The following is a 22,546-nucleotide window of genomic DNA, read 5'->3' on the forward strand; positions in this document are numbered from 1 at the left end:
GTAATTGCAGCTTTATTTTAATTTATATGAACTATTCTGCTTGCTATTTATTACCCGGGAACATCTAATTTTAGCCGGAATACTGCCCAATTTTCTGAGAATTATTTTGATTATTCATTCATGTTTTGGTTTTGGCAATTTGAATTTGGCATTCCTTAGCTTTTACCAAACCAATTCATGAATGCACGGGCCAACATTCTTATTCCTTTGTTTTCCTGGTTAATAAATCACATTATTGATGATTAGATTTCAATTTTTGCTATTTCTATATCTATATGAATCATCAATAACCTGATTTTCTTGCTTGAATATGAGTTGTCTGTTGCTTAAAATTATGAAATTCTTGTTACTTAGAAACCAATCAGCATGCCACTCACTCTGACTTTCTTTTTACTAACTCACTGATTTTTGCTTTCTAACCTCTTTTTCAAGTTTACCCACTTTTAACTTTCTAACTTCCCCTCTGCTTTCTGACGAACTCTTTAAACTTTTTAACTCATGACATGATTATTGTTGCCCCTACTTAACAAGTATTCTACTCATAAAATATTTTGGATTGTGATTTCTCATCTCAAATTTTTACCTCCGAAACAATCCAAAATATACATTTATTTAACTCATTTTATAATTCTACTGCTCCTTTGCCACTATGTGCTTATCTTGTTATTTGCCTACTTGTTTTTCTATTTTTATTATATCCTAGATTTCTGTTTTTCAGGATGTCTGACCCTCAAAGAAAAGGAAAGGGCAAGGCTACAACTGGCAAACGGAAAAGAGGTGAATCCTCTATGTCTATTCTAGACATTATGCATGATGACTCCTGGTGGGAAAAGCACTTTACCCCGCAGGAGAAGGCTGACCAGCTCCTCCCTGCCAATGATCCCATTAAGTTTGCAAACCGATACTGTGAGCTGAAGCATCCAGTGTTTGCCACCTCCAGAAACCTATACCTGGAGTAGACTCTGAAAATTCCAGAAGAACTACAGTAGTACACCTCCGATCAAATCAAACAGAGAGGCTGGTTCTTCTTGGAGAGAAACCTGACAGAGGTCAATGCTTCCTGGAAGAGAATTTTACTGCAACTATTTCAAGACTTCCCTGGATGTAGTGCACCTCAGAGGGAAACAAATACTGGTCACTGAGGAAGCCATTGAGGATATTCTGTGTTTAGGATATTCTGAGGATATTCTGTGCCTTCAGCCTAAGTCAGATCAGCCTGACGGTTACCAAAAGGCTGAAGAGGACATGCACTTTCTGAGATTTGACTGGGATGCTGTCAAGTAAAGGATAGCCCTTGATCCGACTGTCCCCTGGGTCATGGGTAAGAACACCACAATGCCTAAAGGAATCAAGCTTATGTATCTGAATGATGAGGCTCGGCTCTGGCAACAGATCCTGAGCAACTTTGTTATGCCGAGCACCCATGAGACGGAGCTGCCTGCCACTATGATCACCCTTCTCTGGTGTGTGCTGGAGGGTAAGGACCTGCATTTGCCACGATTCATCCAGCACTTTATGGCCAGGGTCCATGTTCGAGGCACCCTTCCTTTTCTTTACCTAGTCACCCAGCTAGGCCGTCGAGCTGACGTGCCTTAAGAGGATACTGATGAGAAGCCACCTGCTGCAGATTGCAAGAAAATCATTCCTCACAGTAGGAAGTTTCAGGCCTTGGGCTACAGACCTCCATTCCTTACTGCTTCTGCTGAGACCGCTACACCTTCAGCTGCCCCTTCTTCTTCCACTATTGCACCAGCCCCACCCACCGCACCTCCACCTGCTCCTGAGCCTATTTACCATTTGGTGCATCGACTCTTTGCCTGCTTGGATCGTATAAAGCATCACAACAAGCGACGCTATGAGCACGTCAAGTTGATGATCCAATCCGGCGGCGACATCCCCTCCGCGCCTGACCCCCCTTTCGATACATCTGAGGTGGAGGAGGACGCTCACGAGGAGGAGACACCTACCCAGGCTACACAGGCAGGATCAGAGCAGGCTGTGCCACAGCAGGAAGAGCCACACCAGCTGCAAGCCACAGATGCAGAGATTCCTATCCAATTAGAGCCTCCACTGCAGCAGACAGATCCTCCTACCCTCATCAGATCTTCAGGCCACCACAGAGACTCCCGCAGCCCATCCTTCCGGTGATGACACCCCTTCACACCCAGCTTGAGTGAGCATCGAGGACGATGCTACATTTTAAGTGTGGGGAGGTCGCCATCCCTGGCGTATTTCTTTTTTGATGAACCACTACAGACTCTTTTTATCTTATTTTGTTTATTTTTCTATATTTTTATCTTTATTTTTATTTTTCAGTACTTGCACATTGTTCTTTTACTGTATTTTTACTCTATTTCTGCATTTTTCACTTTAGTTTATACCTTAGCCAGTTAGTTTAGTTGCAATTCTAAACTTATTAGTTATAGAATATGTGGATTAATTAGTATAGTTTACCCTTTTAGCATATGGTAGTTTGGTTTAAATTGAAAATAAAAAGGAAGTAAACTAGAGACTTTAATAATTTAAAACAATCCACACACCTTGTATATATAGCATAACATGTTAGTTAGTTAACAACATTTCATCAAGGAGGAACACTAAAACTTAAAGCCACCCAAAAAAATTTTACATTGAGAATAATGGGAACTCTTAATTTCTACTTGCATGACATGTATAACTGATATATGATTTTTGAGCTAGAGAACACACAGCCTGTGAGTTTTGAGCTTAATTGTATGGTTACATTCAAACCATAATTTTCATTCCTGTGTGTTTTGCCCTTCTTTTTTTATTCTGGTGTTCTTTACTTTATTTTAATTTATATGTCCAATTATAGAGTATAGATACATACTAAGAGCTTATTGAGGCCATCATTTGAATTTTCCCTCACTTATCCCAAATTAGCCTACCTTTTACATCACCTTTGTTAGCCCCCTTGAGCTTTTTAATCCCCTCTTGTTCTATAAACTACATTACTAGCCTTAAGCAGAAAAACAAATTAAAAATTCCAAGTTGAATCCTTGGTTAGCTTAAGATAGAAAATGTGTATTATTTAAGTATGGGGAACTTTGTGGGAACATGGATGATAGAAACAAAGTAGGAACTTAAAAAGAATAAGATGTTTCAAAATAAAAATTTGGGAAGCATGCTCATGTGAAAAAATAAAGTTTATTTTCAGTATTTAACAAAGGGGATACAAAAATTCCCTAATTGCAAAATAAGAAGAATCAATGCACATGGGACAAAATTAAAATGCATGAGTTTGCAATACAAAAAGGGAAAAATTGGGCAAATAGGTTAAGAAACTTTGAATTACAAAATATGTATGTTAGGCGAGATTTTAGACTAATCAAGGATTCACTTATTAGCTCACTTAGCCTTATACATATACCCTTACCTTTACCTTGGCCCCATTACAACCTTGAAAAAGACCTCATGATTTTTGTATGCCTATATTCTATAATTGTTGATTGGTTAGATGAAGAACAAAGTTATAGAAAGTAAGGATAAAAAGAAGAATAGAGTGATTAACCAAATAAACACTGAGTGACTAGAGAGTAAACATAAAATCCAGTGAGGATTCAATAGCTCATCACCATATATCTCTGCTTAAATTGTTAATTGTCTTGCAAGTTTGTAAAATATTTTTACCCATCTCAATTGTAAAAGTGCTTTAACATTATCTAGGGTTTGGCTATGCATATATGATTCCTTGAGAATGTGAATTAATTCAACTACATGTAAGTTTTATATACAAGTGAATAATAATTAGAATTGCATGATTCATTTAGGTAGTTGCATTTAGGATAGATTGCATTGCATGAGATTCCACCACTTTAACCTTACCTTACTCTTTATCTTGGACTTAGCATGAGGACATGCTATTGTTTAAGTGTGGGGAGGTTGATAAACCCATATTTTATGATATATATTGTGCTCAATTTAAGTGAATTATTCAACTCTTCACCCACTTATTCATGTAAATTGCATGGTTTTACTTTTCCTTCCTTATTATGTGATATATGTGAAAAACATGTTTCCTATGCTTTAAAAATAATTATTTTAATTACCCTTTATTACCGTTCGATGCCGTGATTTGTGTGTTGAGTAGTTTCAGATCTTCTAAAGCAGGAATGACTTAAAGGATGGAAAGAAAACATACAAAAATGGAAGGAAAGCACAAAATAGAGTTTTTGAAGAAACTAGCAGCGACGCAAACGCATGGACGACGCGGCCGCATGTCCAGCGCGAAAGGCAGCGATGCGAACGCGTGACTGACGCGAACGCGCGCCTTAAGCAGAACACAGATGATGCGGACGCATGACCGAAGCGAACACGTGATAAGGAAAACTCCAAATGACGCAACCGCGTGACCTACGCGGACGCGTGACAGACGCCATGCACCAGAAATTACAGAAAATGCTCCCAGTGATTTCTGAAGCCCTTTTTGGCCCAGATCCAAGTCCAGAAGGCACAGATTAGAGGTTATGAAGTGGGGGAATGCATCCATTCATAATCATGTCTTCAATTATTCACTTTTCAGAGTTTAGATGTAGTTTTTAGAGGGAGAGGTTCTCTCCTCTCTCTTAGGTTTTCGGATTAGAATTTCCTCTTAAAGGATTTAGCATTTCAACTCTTCATCAGGTTCAATATTCCTTTTACTTTATATTTCTCTTTTACTTTCAGATATTTTAATGCTATCCTTTAATTACTTATGTTGCCAGATTGGCTTATGAACTCTTTATGTTTACATTGGTTTTCTCTTATTAATGCAATTGAGGTATTTCAGATCTAAGATTCTTATTTAGCTTTTTATGTTATTGGTTTTAATTGATTAACTGGAAGCTCTTGAGTTATCAACTATCCGTGATTGGTTGTTATGTCGGCTAAATCGACTGGTATTCCACTAACTCTAGTCTTTCTTTAGGAGTTGGCTAGGACTTGGGAATCTAACTGATTAGCTCACTTGACTTTCCCTTGCCTTCATAAGGGTTAACTAAGTGGGATTAACTTTCATTCTCATAGGAGGTAACTAGGATAGGACTTCCGAATTTTCATACCTTTCCAAGAGTTTATTTTACAGTTATTTATTTATTTTATTTGTCATTTAAATTACTTGTTCCTTACCTTTAAAACCCCCAGTTTACAAAACTCATAACCAATAATAAGAACATACCTCCCTGCAGTTCCTTGAGAAGACGACCCGAGATTTAAATACTTCGGTTATCAATTTTTAAAGGGTTTGTTACTTGTCACAACCAAAATGTTTGTAAGAAAGGACTTTTGTTGGTTTAGAAGCTATACTTACAACGGGAATTTATTCTGAATTCTAGACCACGCAAAAGTTCTCTCTTTAACGACAAATTTTCATTATCAAAATGGCACCGTTGCCAGGGAGTTGCAATGGTGTTATATTATTGGCTATTGTGAATATGTGAATATGTTTGCTTTTACTTGTTTGTTAGCTTTTGTTAGGCTTATGACTTGTGCTTATTTTTGTTGGCTTTTATTTTTATTTGCTATTATGAATTCTCATCCTCACTTTGGCTATGAGTTTGGTTCAAATTATATTGTAGGAAATGGGAGCTACAATGAGGATGTGCATCAAAGATGGAACAATCAAAGATGGGAGGAGCTTCAAGGGATTGATCAACCTTCATGGCAACAACAACCTTCGGATTCTTATGGGTATAATCCTAATCCTAATGTATATCAATCTAATGGATGTGGTGACCCTTATTGTGATTGTCAACAACCACCACCATATGCCTATAAACCACCTCCTCAACATAATTTTGAACCACCTTACTCACAAGCCCCTTACCCCCAATCACCTCCATATGACCCCAACCCATATCCACCATACCAACCACCTTGTGAACCATATGAACCATATGAAGGACCACCTCAATTCCACCACCAATACCCTCAAGAACCACTACCTCACTATTATTACCAAGATGAATCACCTCCCATGTATGATAACTTTCAACCACAAAATGAATTCCCCTTTCCACTACAACCCTCTATGGAAGAATACCCATATCCATCAATCCAAGAGCAATATGATCCTACTTATACTAGCCAAGTGGAAAAAGAGCCAATGGATCATCTCAAGAAAGCAATGGATCATCTTCGAGAAATAATCCATCAAAAGGATCAAGAGGAAGCCCAAAAGAGACACGAAACTATCGAGGCTAACCTTGCCAAAGTTAAAGCCAACTTGGACGCATGGGATTCATACCGTAGACAAAGCATCTCCACGGATGAATGTGGAGAACCAACCAAAGAGCGGAGCATGGAGTGTGTCATGCAACAAGTGGAAAGGATGGAGAGTGTTAATGAAGAAGAAGTGGTTGAAGAGCTAGGCGAAGTTGAGCAAGAGGTGGATTTCAAACTTGAGAGCACTTCCACACCAAGTGATGTTGTTGATGATTTTGTGGAAGTTGTTGAACTTTCTTCCATTGAACTTGAAGATGATGTTGAAGAGGATAATGCGCAACCTCCTAAGAATATAATGAATGATAAAGAATTGGAAGAGGGTGAGCTAACAATAAATCCTCCTCTTAAAGATGATCCCACACCAACATATGATCCTTTGGTATTTGAGGAACCTTCTCTTATTGATATTGAGGTAAATATTGAGATAAGTTCTACATTACCTCCATGTTGTAACATGAAGAGTGGGGAAGAGCTAGAAGAAGTTGGTGAAGAAGTGGTTGAATGTGAAGAACTTTGTCAAGAGGAAGAGGGTGAAGTTGAAGAAGCTTGCCAAGAGGTGGAGGTATTCAAAGAAGAGCACAAGGAAATGGAACTTACAATACCATTGGAGACGTCCCTTTCTAAGTCGCCATCCAACATAACATTCAAGTGGGTAAAATTCTTATCTCTAATCTTTACTTTCCCACTTGAATATAGTTTGATTGAAAATGATGGGCAACTTAGAACTCTTTATGGGGTTAAGAACAAAAGAAAATTGAGTAGTGGGTGAAAATTTCAATCAAGGTTCCTTATGGTTGGAAACTCAAAGTCTAAGTGCAATGGTTGGTATAGTTCTCAACTAAAGGGGTCTAGGAAGATGCTTTGGTGTTTACTTGAGAATTCAGATCACTTCTCACCCAATTGGAATTGTGATGATCAACTTGAAGATGGGTGTGGAAATAAGATTTGGGATCCGGGAATATATGAAGATCAATTTTGGAAGCCCTTAGCTTGTGAGGAACTTCATCAAAGCCCTTTTGTGCATGCTTTCTTTCTCTCTTCTAGGCTATTCTTATCCTATAAATCCTGAAATCACTCAACAAATACATCACGGCATCGAATGGCAATAAAAGAGGATCAAAATATAGCAATTCTAAGGCAAAATAAGCATGTTTTTCATCATGGAGCAATATTAGGAAGAGAACACAAAACCATGCATTTCTTGTTGATAAGTGTGAGAAATATTGACAAAACCCCCCAAATTCTACATGATATAAACCACAAAATTGGGGTTTATCAGTCACCAATGGTACAAGGTAAGAAAAAGCTCCCAGGGTCTTTGAGCTTTGGCGGGATGCCTTCTTGGATCATTGCATTGCATTCTTGTGTCAAGATCACTGTTTGTTTTTCATTCCAGCTCCTCTTCTTGTTGATAAGCTCTTTGAGGAATTTTGCATATAGAGGTATTTGTTCTAGAGCCTCAGCAAGTGGAATATTGATCTTCAGCTTCTTAAACATTTCTAGGAACTTAGGGAACTGTTGATCTTTAAGCTCTCTATTAAACCTTTGAGGATATGGAATGGAGGGAGTGTATGGCTTCTCCTCCTTTCTCTGTTCTTGTGATTGTTCCTCAATAGCTTGCCTTCCCTTCTTTGAAGCTTGTGGTTGTTCCTCTTTCTCCTTGAGCTTCTCTTGGTCTTGCTTGTCTTTAAGTGTCCCTTCTTCCTTGCTGCTGGCCATATCATTCTCAACTGGCCTCTTATCATTTACCAAGGTTCTTCCATTCTTTAGTTGAATGGTCTTGCATTCTTCCTTGGGGTTGGGGATGATGTCACTTGGTAATGCATTGGGTGCTCTTTCAGCCACTGTTTGCTTTGATAATTGACCAATTTGCCTCTCTAGATTCCGCAGTGAAGCTTCATGGTTTTTGTTGGCCAATTCTTAGTGCTTGATCATCTTTTCCATCATCATCTCCAAGTTGGAAATTCTCTGAGATTCCTGGGGTGGTTGTGGTTAATTATGGGATGTTGAGGGTGAATGATAGTTATTTTGGTTAGTGGATGAGTTGTTGGATGGGTAGTAGTTGGATTGGGGTTAATTGTTTTGTGGTTTTCTGTATTGGTTTTGGTTAGTGTTTTGATGGTTTTGATGGTTTGTGTTCCTGAAGTTGTTTTGGTTTGAGTTTCTTTGCCAAGGTTGCTGGTTTTGACTCTCTCCCCATTTCAGATTGGGGTGGTTTCTCCAGGATGAGTTGTAAGTGTCTCCATGGAAGTCATTTGATCTAGAACCTTGATTTTGCATGTACTGCACTTGCTCTTGCTGCTACTCTTAATAACTTTCCTCCTGCTGTCCCCATACCACTAGTGGTTAGTTAGTTGTGCTCACTGCTGCGAGTTGCAATCCATCCATCCTCTTTGACATTATTTCAATTTGCTGTTAAAGTTGCTGGTGCATGAGTTTGTTCTGAGCTAGTATGGTATCAACTCCTTTAAGCTCAAATACACCTTTCTTTGGAGCTGCTTACCTTTCAGAGGAATAGAAATACTCATTATTAGCCACCATGTCTATGAGATCATGTGCCTCTTGAGCAGTTTTCATCATTTGCAAAGATCCTCCTGATGAGTAATCCAAAGCTTTCCTTGAAGGTAAAGACAAGCCTTCATAGAAATTCTGTAACTCCACCCATTCACTGAACATTCCTTCTGGACATCTTTTGATTAGAGCTTTATACCTCTCCTAAGCTTCATATAATGACTCTCCTACTTGTTGTCTGAAGGTTTGCACATCAATTTTTAGCTTAATAATTCTTTGATTATGTAAAATTTATTGCTCTTTCTTTCCCTGGCAATGGCACCAAAAACACGATGCCAATACCATGGTTCACAACTTCGCACAACTAACCAGCAAGTGCACTGGGTCGTCCAAGTAATACCTTACGTGAGTAAGGGTCGAATCCCACGGAGATTGTTGGTATGGAGCAAGCTATGGTTACCTTGTAAATCTCAGTCAGGCAGATATAAAATAGTAATGGGGTTTTCGAAAATAGTACTAAAATAAGGATAGAAATACTTATGTAATTCATTGGTTAGAATTTCAGATAAGTGTATAGAGATGCTTTCGTTCCTCTAAACCTCTGCTTTCCTGCTATCTTCATCCAGTCAATCTTACTCCTTTCTATGGCTAGCTTTATGTAAGGATGTCACCGGTGCCAATGGCTACTTTCAATCTCTCTCGGGAAAATGATCCAAATGCTCTGTCACAGCACGGCTAATCGTCTGGAGGCATCACCTTTGTCGTTGGTTGCATCCTATTCCTCTCTGTGAAAATGGTCTGATGTGCTGTCACTGTATGGCTAATCATCTGGAGGTTCTCGATCATACTGGAATAGGATTTACTATCCTTTTGCGTCTGTCACTACGCCCAGCACTCGCGAGTTTGAAGCTCGTCACAGTCATTCAATCCCAGAATCCTACTCGGAATACCACGGACAAGGTTTAGACTTTCCGGATTCTCATGAATGCCGCCATCAATCTAGCTTATACCACGAAGATCCCAATATCTCGGACTCGGTCCCCTATATTGGTAATCTAAGAGATATTCGTTCAATCGAAGGTAGAACGGGAGTGGTTGTCAGGCACGCGTTCATAGGGAATGATGATGATTGTCACGTTCATCACATTCAGGTTGAAGTGCGAATAAATATCTTAGAAGTGGAATAAGTTGAATTGAATAGAAAACAGTAGTACTTTGCATTAATCTTTGAGGAACAGCAGAGCTCCATACCTTAATCTATGGAGTGCAGAAACTCTACCGTTGAAAATACATAAGTAATAATGGAGTTCATTGGTCTCGGCCCCAGAGGGGAACCGGAGTAACCAAGGCTGCGAATACAATGATAAAAAGTTCTATTTATAATAAACTAGTCACTAGGGTTTACAGAAGTAAGTAATTGATGCATAAATCCACTTCTGGGGCCCACTTGGTGTGTGCTTGGGCTGAGCTTGAAGTCTACACGTGGAGAGGTCATTCTTGGAGTTGAACGCCAGCTTTTGTGCCAGTTTGGGCGTTGAACTCCACTTTGCAGCTTGTTTCTGGCGCTGGACGCCAGAATTGGGCAGAGAACTGGCGTTGAATGCCAGTTTTCATCATCTAAACTTGGGCAAAGTATGAACTATTATACATTGCTGGAAAGCTCTGGATGTCTACTTTCCAACGCAATTGGAAGCACGCCATGTTGAGTTTTGTAGCTCCAGAAAATCTACTTTGAGTGCAGGGAGGTCAGAATCCAACAACATCAGCAGTCCTTCTTCAACCTCTGAATCTGATTTTTGCTCAAGTCCCTCAATTTCAGTCAGAAAATACCTGAAATCACAGAAAAACATACAAACTCATAGTAAAGTCCAGAAATGTGAATTTAAGATAAAAACTAATGAAAACATCCCTAAAAGTAAATAGATCCTACTAAAAACATACTAAAAACAATGCCAAAAAGCGTATAAATTATCCGCTCATCACAACACCAAACATAAATTGTTGCTTATTCCCAAGCAACTGAAAATCAAATAGGATAAAAAGAAGAGAATATACTATAAATTCCAAACTATCAATGAAACATAGCTTCAATCAGATGAGCGGGACTTGTAGCTTTTTGCCTCTTGAATAGTTTTGGCATCTCACTTTATCCATTGAAGTTCAGAATGATTGGCATCTATAGGAACTCAAAGTTCAGATAGTGTTATTGATTCTCCTAATTCAGTATGATGATTCTTGAACACAGCTATTTTATGAGTCTTGGCCGTGGCCCTAAGCACTTTGTTTTCCAGTATTACCACCGGATACATAAATGCCACAGACACATAATTGGGTGAACCTTTTCAGATTGTGACTCAGCTTTGCTAAAGTCCCCAATTAGAGGTGTCCAGGGTTCTTAAGCACACTCTTTTTTTTTTTTGCTTTGGACCTTGACTTTAACCGCTCAGTTTCAAGTTTTCACTTGACACCTACACGCCACAAGCACGTGGTTAGGGACAGCTTGGTTTAGCCGCTTAGACCAGGATTTTATTCCTTTAGGCCCTCCTATCCACTGATGCTTAAAGCCTTGGGATCCTTTTTATTTGCCCTTGCCTTTTGGTTTTAAGGGTTATTGGCTTTTTGCTCTTGCCTCTTGGTTTTAAGAGCTTTTGGCTTTTTCTGCTTGCTTTTTCTTTCTATTTTTTTTTCGCCTATTTTTATTATTTTTTTTTTCTACAAGCTTTGTTCTTTGCTACTTTTTCTTGCTTCAAGAATCATTTTTATGATTTTTCAGATTATCAAATAACATGTCTCTTAGTCATCATTCTTTCAAGAGCCAACATATTTAACATTCTTAAACAACAACTTCAAAAGACATATGCACTGTTCAAGCATTCATTCAGAAAACAAGAAGCATTGTCACCACATCAATATAATTAAGCTAAGTTCAAGGATAAATTCGAAACTCGTGTACTTCTTGTTCTTTTGAATTAAAACATTTTTCATTTAAGAGAGGTGATGGATTCATAGGACATTCATAACTTTAAGACAAAGTTACTAACTACTAATGATCATGTAATGAAGACACAAACATAGATAAGCACATAACATAGAAAACGAAAAAACAGAAGAAATAAGAACAAGGAATGAATCCACCTTAGCGATGGTGGCGTTTCCTTCTTGAGGAACCAATGATGTCCTTGAGCTCCTCTATGTCTCTTCCTTGTCTTTGTTGCTCCTCTCTCATTGCTTTTTGATCTTCTCTTATTTCATGAAGGATGATGGAGTGCTCTTGATGTTCCACCCTTAGTTGTCCCATATTGGAACTCAATTCTCCTAGGGAGGTGTTGATTTGCTCCCAATAGTTTTGTGGAGGAAAATGCATTTGAGGCATCTTCGGGATCTCATGGTGATGAGCTTCATACGCCTCTTGATCTCCATGAATGGGCTCTCTTGCTTGCTCCATCTTTTTCTTAGTGATGGGCTTCTCTTCCTTAATGGGAATGTCTCCTTCTATGAAAGCTTCAGCTGAGTAACATAGATGGCAAATAAGATGAGGAAAAGCTAGCCTTGCCATGGGGGATGACTTTTCGGCTATTTTGTAGAGTTCATTAGAGATGACTTCATGAACTTCTATTTCCTCTCCAATCATGATGCTATGAATCATGATGGCCCGATCTACAATAACTTCAGATCGGTTGCTAGTGGGGATGATGGAGCATTGGATGAATTCCAACCATCCTCTAGCCACAGGCTTGAGGTCCAATCTTCTTAGTTGAACCGGCTTGCCTTTGGAGTCAATCTTCCATTGAGCTCTTTCCACACATATGTCCATGAGGACTTGGTCCAACCTTTGATTAAAGTTGACCCTTCTAGTGTAGGGGCATTCATCTCCTTGCATCATAGGCAAGTTAAATGCCAACCTCACATTTTCCGGACTAAAATCCAAGTATTTCCCCCGAACCATTGTAACATAGTTCTTTGGATCTGGGTTCTTACTTTGATCATGGTTCTTGGTGATCCATGCATTGGCATAGAACTCTTGAACCATTAGGATGCCGACTTGTTGGATGGGATTTGTTAGAACTTCCCAACCTCTTCTTTGAATTTCATGTCGGATCTCCGGATACTCATTTCTTTTGAGTTTGAAAGGGACCTCAGGGATCACCTTCTTCTTGGCCACAACATCATAGAAGTGGTCTTGATGGGCTTTGGAGATGAACCTTTCCATCTCCCATGACTCGGAGGTGGAAGCTTTTGTCTTCCCTTTTCCTTTTCTAGAGGATTCTCCGGTCTTAGGTGCCATAAATGGTAATGGAAAAACAAAAAGCTTATGCTTTTACCACACCAAACTTAGAAGTTTGCTCGCCCTCGAGCAAGAGAAGAAAGAATAGATGAAGAAGAAGAAGAAATGGAGGAGAGGGAGAGGGGTTGTGTTTCGGCCAAGAAGAGAAGAGAGGGTTGGGTTGTGTGAAAATGAGGAAGAATGGAGGGTTATATATAGGGATGGGAGGGGGGTAAAGGTTCGGCCATTTAGGGTGGGAAATGATTTTGAATTTTGAAGGTAGGTGGAGTTTATGAGGTAGGTTTATGGGGAAAAGTGGATGGATGTGAGTGGTGAGGAGGTGATGGGGAAGAGAGATTGAGGTGATTGGTGAAGGGTTTTGGGGAAGAGTGTTTATGGGATTTTGTGAAAGAGGGGTGAGAAGAAGTGAGTGGAGGTAGGTGGAGATCCTGTAGGGTCCACAGATCCTGAGATGATCCTGTGGGGTCCACAGATCCTGAGGTGTTCAAGGATTTACAACCTTACACCAAATTAGGCATGTAAAATGCCCTTGCACACAACTCTGGGCGTTCAGCGCCAGGTTGGTGCCCATTTTGGGCGTTCAACGCCCATTTGTTGCCCATTTCTGGCGTTGAACGCCAGAACCATACTTGTTCTGGGCGTTCAGCGCCAGCTCCTCTCCAGGGTGCAATTCTGGCGTTCAGCGCCCAAATGATGCCCTTTTTGGGCGTTCAGCACCCAGATACTGCCCATTTTGGGCGTTCAGTGCCAGAACCATGCTCTGTTCTGGCGTTGAACGCCAGGCAGATGCTTCCTCCAGGGTGTGATTTTTCTTCTGCTGTTTTTGATTCTGTTTTCATTTTTTATATTTATTTTGTGACTCCTCATGATCATGAACCTATAAAGACATATAACTAAGAAAAATATAGTTGGATAAATAGAAATTGGGTTGCCTCCCAACAAGCGCTTCTTTAATGTCAATAGCTTGACAGTGGGCTCTCATGGAGCCTCACAGATGTTCAGAGCATTGTTGAGACTCCCCCAACACCAAACTTAGAGTTTGGATATGGGAGTTCAACACCAAACTTAGAGTCTGACTGTGGGGGCTTTGGTTGACTCTGCTTTGAGAGAAGCTTTTTCTGCTTCCTCTCCATGGATGCAGAGAGAGATCCTTGAGTTGTAAACACAAGGTTGTCCTTATTTAATTGAAGGATCAATTCTTCTCTGTCCACATCAATCACAGCTCTTGCTGTGGCTAGGAAAGGTCTTCCTAGGATGATGGATTCATCCTCTTCCTTTCCAGTATCCAGGACTATGAAATCAGCAGGGATGTAAAGGCCTTCAACCTTTACTAACACGTCCTCTACTTGTCCATAAGCCTGTTTTCTTGAATTGTCTGCCATCTCTAATGAGATTTTAGCAGCTTGCACCCCATAGATTCCCAGTTTCTCTATTACAGAGAGGGGCATGAGGTTTATTCCTGAACCAAGGTCACACAGAGCCTTAAAGATCATGGTGCCTATGGTACAAGGTATTATGAACTTTCCAGGATCCTGTCTCTTCTGAGGCAATGTCAGTTGATCCAGATCACTTAGTTCATTGGTGAACAAGGGAGGTTCATCTTCCCAAGTCTCAATACCAAATAATTTGGCATTCAGCTTCATGATTGCACCAAGAAACTTGGCAGTTTGCTCTTCAGTAACATCCTCATTCTCTTCAGAAGAGGAATACTCATCAGAGCTCATGAATGGCATAAGGAGGTTCAATGAAATCTTTATAGTCTCTAGATGAGTCTCAGATTCCTTTGGTTCCTCAAAGGGAAACTCCTTATTGATCACTGGACGTCCCAGGAGGTCTTCCTCCTTGGGATTCACGTCCTCTCCTTTCCTCACAGGTTCGGCCATGGTGCTTATGTCAATGGCCTTGCACTCTCCTTTTGGATTTTCTTCTGTATTGCTTGGGAGAGTACTAAGAGGGATTTCAGTGATCCTTTTACTCAGCTGGCCCACTTGTGCTTCCAAATTTCTAATGGAAGATCTTGTTTCATTCATGAAACTCACAGTGGCCTTAGATAGATCAGAGATTAAATTTGCTAAGCTAGATGGATTCTGCTCAGAATTCTCTGTCTGTTGCTGAGTGGATGATGGAAAAGGCTTGCTATTGCTAAACCTGTTTCTTCCACCATTATTAAAGCCTTTTTGAGGCTTTTGATCCTTCCATGAGAAATTTGGATGATTTCTCCATGATGGATTATAGGTGTTTCCATAAGGTTCACCCATGTAATTTACCTCTGCTATTGCAGGGTTCTTAGGATCATAAGCTTCTTCTTCAGGAGAAGCCTCTTGAGTACTGTTGGATGCAGCTTGCATTCCATTCAGACTCTGAGAAATCATATTGACTTGCTGAGTCAATATTTTATTCTGAGCCAATATGGCATTCAGAGTATCAATTTCAAGAACTCCCTTCTTCATGGGCGTCCCATTATTCACAGGATTCCTCTCAGAAGTGTACATGAACTGGTTATTAGCAACCATGTCAATGAGTTCTTGAGCTTCTGCAGGCATTTTCTTTAGGTGAATGGATCCATCTGCAGAAGTATCCAATGACATCTTTTATAATTCAGACAGACCATCATAGAATATATCCAGGATGGTCCATTCTGAAAGCATGTCAGACGGACACTTTTTGGTCAGCTGTTTGTATCTTTCCCAAGCTTCATAGAGGGATTCACCTTCTTTTTGTCTGAAGGTTTGAACATCAGCTCTAAGCTTGCTCAGCTTTTGAGGAGGAAAGAACTTGGCTAAGAAAGCCGTGACCAGCTTATCCCAAGAGTTCAGGCTGTCCTTGGGTTGAGAGTCCAACCATATTCTAGCTCTGTCTCTTACAGCAAAAGGGAAAAACATGAGCCTGTAGACTTCAGGATCTACTCCATTAGTCTTAACAGTATCACAGATCTGCAAGAATTCAGTTAAGAACTGAAAAGGATCTTCAGATGGAAGTCCATGAAACTTGCAGTTCTGCTGCATCAGAGAAACTAGCTGAGGTTTCAGCTCAAAATTGTTTGCTCCAATGGTAGGGATGGAGATGCTTCTTCCATGTAAATTGGAATTAGGTGCAGTAAAGTCACCAAGCATTCTCCTTGCATTATTATTATTTTCGGCTGCCATCTCCTCTTCCTATTTGAAAATTTCTGAAAGGTTATCTTTGGATTGTTGTAATTTAGCTTCTCTTAGTTTCCTCTTCAGAGTCCTTTCAGGTTCTGGATCTGCTTCAACAAGAATATTCTTGTCCTTGCTCCTGCTCATATGACAAAAAAGAGGGCACAGACAAAATAATAATAATAATAATAATAGGGATCCTTTATACCACAGTATAGAGGTCCTTATGTTAGTGGAAGAAAGGAGGGTGACAAAGAATGTAATGTAAGGAAAGAAACACACGGGTGAGGGAAGCAGAGATGTGAGATGAGGGGATGTTAGTAGATGAATAAATAAATAGAAGGAGATGAGGGAGAAGAATTTTCGAAAATTATTTTGACAAAAGGGTTAGTGATTTTCGAAAATAGTTTTTGAAAAAGGTTAGTAATTTTCGAAAATTAAAATAAAAAATTAAAATAATTAGTTAATTAAAAAGAAATTTTGAAAAAGACGGAGATATTTTTGAAAATTAGAGAGAGAGAGTTAGTTAGGTGGTTTTGAAAAGGATAAGAAACAAACAAAAAGTTAGTTGAAACAAATTTTGAAAAGATAAGAAGTTAGGAAGTTAGAAAAGATATTTTGAAATCAAAATTTTTTTGAAAAAAGATGAGATAAGAAGATATTTTTGAAAATATATGATTGAAATTAATTTTGAAAAAGATTTGATTTTTAAAATCACAATTAATGACTTGATTCACAAGAAATCATGAGATATGATTCTAGAACTTAAAGTTTGAATCTTTCTTAACAAGCAAGTAACAAACTTAAAATTTTTGAATCAAAACATTAATTGATGATGTTATTTTCGAAAATTATGAGATAAAATTAAGAAAAAGATTTTTGAAAAACATTTTTATACTTTTCGAAAATAACTAAGAAAAATGAAAAAGATTTGATTTTTTTTGAAAAAGATAAGATTTTTAAATTGAAAATTTGATTTGACTCATAAAAACAACTAGATTTTAAAAATTTTTGAAAAAGTCAGATCTAATTTTCGAAATTATCAGAGAAAAGAGGGAAAGATATTTTTTTTTTTGAATTTTTATGATGAGAGAGAAAAACAAGAAAATGATGCAATGCATGAGAATTTTAGATCAAAACATGTGATGCATGCAAGAATGCTATGAATGTCAAGATGAACACCAAGAACACTATGAAGATCAAGATGAACATCAAGAACTTATTTTTGAAAAAAAATTTTTAATGCAAAGGAAACATGCAAGACACCAAACTTAGAATTCTTTAATGCTTAGGCACTAAGAATTCAAGAATGCATATGAAAAACAAGAAAAGACACAAAACATGCAAATGCAAAGATCAAACAAGAAGACTTACCAAGAACAACTTGAAGATCATGAAGAACACTATGAATGCATGATTATTTTCGAAAAATGCAAGATGCACATGCAATTGACATCAAACTTATAACATGACTCAAGACTCAAACAAGAAACACAAAAAATATTTTTGATTTTTATGATTTTCTAATTTTTTTGTATTTTTATTTTAAAATTTTCGAAAATCATTTTGAAAAAAAAGAAAAAATAAGGATTCAAAATTTTTCATATGAATTCCAGGAATCTTGTACTCTTTAGTCTAAAGCTCCAATCTGAGGGTTAGACATGGCTTAATAGCCAATCAAGCTTTAGAATGGACTTATATCCATTGAGGTGATTAGTTGAAGACCAATCCCAAAGGAGTTTGGGTATGGCTTTTCAGCCAGATAGGATTCAACATGTTACCATGAAACTCTAGAATTCATTCTTGAAAGTTTTGAAGCCATAGAATAATTTATTTTTGAAAACATTATTTTTATTATAATTTTTTTTTGAAAACAAAGGAGAAAATTTTGAAAACTTTTTGAAAAATTTTTGAAAATAAAACAAAAAGAAAATTACCTAATCTGAGCAACAAGATGAACCGCCAGTTGTCCGAACTCGAACAATCCCCGGCAACGGCGCCAAAAACTTGGTGCACGAAATTGTGATTACACTTTGACTATGTAAAATTCATTGCTCTTTCTTTCCCTGGCAATGGCACCAAAAACACGATGCCAATACCATGGTTCACAACTTCGCACAACTAACCAGCAAGTGCACTGGGTCATCCAAGTAATACTTTACGTGAGTAAGGGTCGAATCCCACGGAGATTGTTGGTATGGAGCAAGCTATGGTTACCTTGTAAATCTCAGTCAGGCAGATATAAAATAGTAATAGGGTTTTCGAAAATAGTACTAAAATAAGGATAGAAATAATTATGTAATTCATTGGTTAGAGTTTCAGATAAGCGTGTAGAGATGCTTTCGTTCCTCTGAACCTCTGCTTTCCTGCTATCTTCATCCAGTCAATCTTACTCCTTTCTATGGCTAGCTTTATGTAAGGATGTCACCGGTGCCAATGGCTACTTTCGATCTCTCTCGGGAAAATGATCCAAATGCTCTGTCACAGCACGGCTAATCGTCTGGAGGCATCACCTTTGTCGTTGGTTGCATCCTATTCCTCTCTGTGAAAATGGTCCGATGCGCTGTCACTGCATGGCTAATCATCTGGAGGTTCTCGATCATACTGGAATAGGATTTACTATCCTTTTGCGTCTGTCACTACGCCCAGCACTCGCGAGTTTGAAGCTCGTCACAGTCATTTAATCCCAGAATCCTACTCGGAATACCACGGACAAGGTTTAGACTTTCCGGATTCTCATGAATGCCGCCATCAATCTAGCTTATACCACGAAGATCCCAATATCTCGGACTCGGTCCCCTGTATTGGTAATCTAAGAGATATTCGTTCAATCGAAGGTAGAACGGGTGTGGTTGTCAGGCACACGTTCATAGGGAATGATGATGATTGTCACGTTCATCACATTCAGGTTGAAGTGTGAATGAATATCTTAGAAGTGGAATAAGTTGAATTGAATAGAAAACAGTAGTACTTTGCATTAATCTTTGAGGAACAGTAGAGCTCCACACCTTAATCTATGGAGTGCATAAACTCTACCGTTGAAAATACATAAGTAATAATGGAGTTCATTGGTCTCGGCCCCAGAGGCGAACCAGAGTAACCAAGGCTGCGAATACAATGATAAAAAGTTCTATTTATAATAAACTAGTCACTAGGGTTTACAGAAGTAAGTAATTGATGCATAAATCCACTTCTGGGGCCCACTTGGTGTGTGCTTGGGCTGAGCTTGAAGTCTACACGTGGAGAGGTCATTCTTGGAGTTGAACGCCAGCTTTTGTGCCAGTTTGGGCGTTGAACTCCACTTTGCAGCTTGTTTCTGGCGCTGGACGCCAGAATTGGGCAGAGAACTGGTGTTGAACGCCAGTTTGCGTCGTCTAAACTTGGGCAAAGTATGGACTATTATACATTGCTGGAAATCCCTGGATGTCTACTTTCCAACGCAATTGGAAGCGCACCATTTTGAGTTCTGTAGCTCCAGAAAATCCACTTTGAGTGCAGGGAGGTCAGAATCCAACAGCATCAGCAGTCCTTCTTCAACCTCTGAATCTAATTTTTGCTCAAGTCCCTCAATTTCAGTCAGAAAATACCTGAAATCACAGAAAAACAAACAAACTCATAGTAAAGTTCAGAAATGTGAATTTAACATAAAAACTAATGAAAACATCCCTAAAAGTAACTAGATCCTACTAAAAACATACTAAAAACAATGCCAAAAAGTGTATAAATTATCCGCTCATCATTTTCTAACCAATGTGTGGCTTTTTCTCTCAATGAAAATAGGAATAAAAAAAGCTTGTAGATGTCAGGGTGGACTCCATTGTTTTTGACAGTGTCACAGATTCTCAAAAATACAGAGAGGTGTTGGTTTGGATCTTCAGCAGCACTTCCTCCATATTGACAATTGTTTTGAACCAGGGTAATCAATTGAGGCTTGAGTTCAAAGTTATTGGCATGGACATTGGGGGTTAGGATGCTACTCCCATAATTCTTTAGGTTGGGGATAGTGTAGGAGGCTAAGACTCTTCTCTGAGGCTGGCCATTGTTGTTGGCCATACCATCAGTGTAATTTGGGATGTTATCCTCCATCACTTGATCCTCTCCTTCTGATTCCTCTTTACCAATAATCCCCTTTCCTCTTGCTTCTCTTCTTAGTCTTCGTAGAGTTCTCTCGTCAAGGTTACAAGAGGTGGAGACCTCTCTCCTTACTTCGGTCATACACACAAAACTAGAAACCACAAACTAAAACACTCTACTGCTAGAGTGAGGCTAGTGTTATCTTAAGCAAAAATTCAAACAGTTAGTGTGCTTAGTAAAAAATAAAAAGAAAATGCTTAATCTAGATTATCACCCTACTTAATCATTATCAATCTAAATCAATCCTCGGCAACGGTGCCAAAAACTTGATGAGGGAAAAACGATTCCACACAAAATTCACCGGCAAGTGTACCGGGTCGCATCAAGTAGTAATAACTCACAAGAGTGAGGTCAATCCCACAGGGATTGATGGATTGAGCAATTTTAGTTAGGTGATGAATTTAGTTAAGCAAATATTTGATGAGTTGAGTGAAACTTGGTTAACAGAAGTTAAATTGTAAGAAAATAAAAGTGCAGAATGAAAATTTACTAAATCTAAAGGTGCTGAAGAAGTAAATTGCAAAAACTTAAAGTGCAAGAAAATAAATGAGCTGAAACTTAAATTGCAAGAAAAGTAAATGACTGAAACTTAAAGTGCAAGAAACTTAAATTGCTAAATCTAAATTGTTGGCAAAATGTAAATTGTGTATTGGGATTTGTGTACTAGGATTCAGAATTGAACTAGAAAATGTAAATTTAAGTAAATCAGAGAGCTATGAGATGAAGAGATTCAGCTCAGTAGCAAAACAGAAATGGAAAATTTCTTGAAGACACAAACAGCAAGAAAACTTAGACCAATTGTGAAATCTTTAAAAGAGAAATTGAAAATTTCAGAAGAGCAACAAGATCAGAAAGCAAATCTAGATCTCAATTGTCCTCTTGACCAAACAGAAAATAAATTGCAGAAGAAATGAAATGATAACAGAAGAGAAGATTTAGATCCAATTCTCCAATTCTGAGAACTATATGAAATAAAAGCAAAAATGATTCTCAGATCAAGGAATTCAATGGAATTCTTCAATCTCAATTCAAAATGAAAATGAAAAGAAAATGAAAATAGAAAGCAAACTACATCTAATCCCAATTTCCAAATTCAAAATGAAAATTAAAAGTGAAAACTAAAAATGAGCAAAAGGTCCTCTACAAATCAAATTAACTCCTATATATACACTTTTTATTTCGGTCTTCAAAGCTTGGAGTGGACCTTTTGATTTTTGGATTTGAAGAAAAGTGGATCCGGATGGCTTTAGTTGAAATTGGGTTGGAGGCATGCTCCAGTGGAGCGCTCCGTTGAGTTTAGTGAACTTGGCGTTCACTCTTGTGGCTCCTCACGTGCGCATTGCTTCTTGCCTATAGCGTTTTCTTTGTGAACGGCACGTTCACTTCTCCAACACTACTCGTGTTGTTTAGTTGCGTGCCTTCCTTCCTTGCTCTAGGGTCACGAAAAAGTTCACAAAAGTGAACGCTGCGTTTGAAATTTTGAGCGCTACCCTTGTTGCTTTGATGCTGCCCCTTGCTTCCTCGCTCAATAGTCACGAAAACGTTAGCTATAGTGAACGTAGTGTTCACTTTGCTGAACGTGGCTTCTTGGCATGCTGCACCATTTGGTGCATCTTGGCTTCATTGAGCGCTCCGTTTGCAATTTTGAGCGCTGGCCTTTGCTCCCTTTTGAACGCAATGCTTTAATGTCAAGGGCCACGCTTTTAAAAGCGTGGCCTAAGGTCCAAAGCGTGCTCAAACTTCAAAGTGTGCCCCAAGATTCTTCTTTCCTCTGTTTGGGCTTAATTTGGGCTTTCTACTTATTTTCCTTTATCTTTTTACCTATCATCAACCAAACAAATACATCAAAGTCACACCAAAATCACAAGATCTTTGTGTAAAATCAATTAATTCTAGCATAAAACCTATGACTTTGTGTAAAATAAATGATGTTTGATTGATTCAACATAATCATGAAAATCCACTCCAATTACTTACTTATTGTGCAAGAAAGTGCATAAAACCTAATGAAACTAATGAAAAATGCTTGTAAAACTAGCATAAGATGACTTGTCATCAGGTTTATGGTTTGGAGTTTAGGGTTTAGGGTTTAGGGTTTAGCGTTTAGGGTTTATGCTTAGGGTTTAGGGTTTATGGTTTAGGGTTTAGTGTTTAGGCTTTAGGCTTTAGGCTTTAGGGTTTGTGGTTTAGGATTTAGTGTTTATGGTTTAGGATTTAGGGTTTAGGCTTTAGGCTTTATGGTTTATGGTTTAGGGTT

The sequence above is a fragment of the Arachis ipaensis genome, chromosome B9 (genome assembly GCF_059453495.1).
Source record: "Arachis ipaensis isolate K30076 ecotype BB chromosome B9, ASM5945349v1, whole genome shotgun sequence".
NCBI classification, from domain to species: Eukaryota; Viridiplantae; Streptophyta; class Magnoliopsida; order Fabales; family Fabaceae; genus Arachis; species Arachis ipaensis.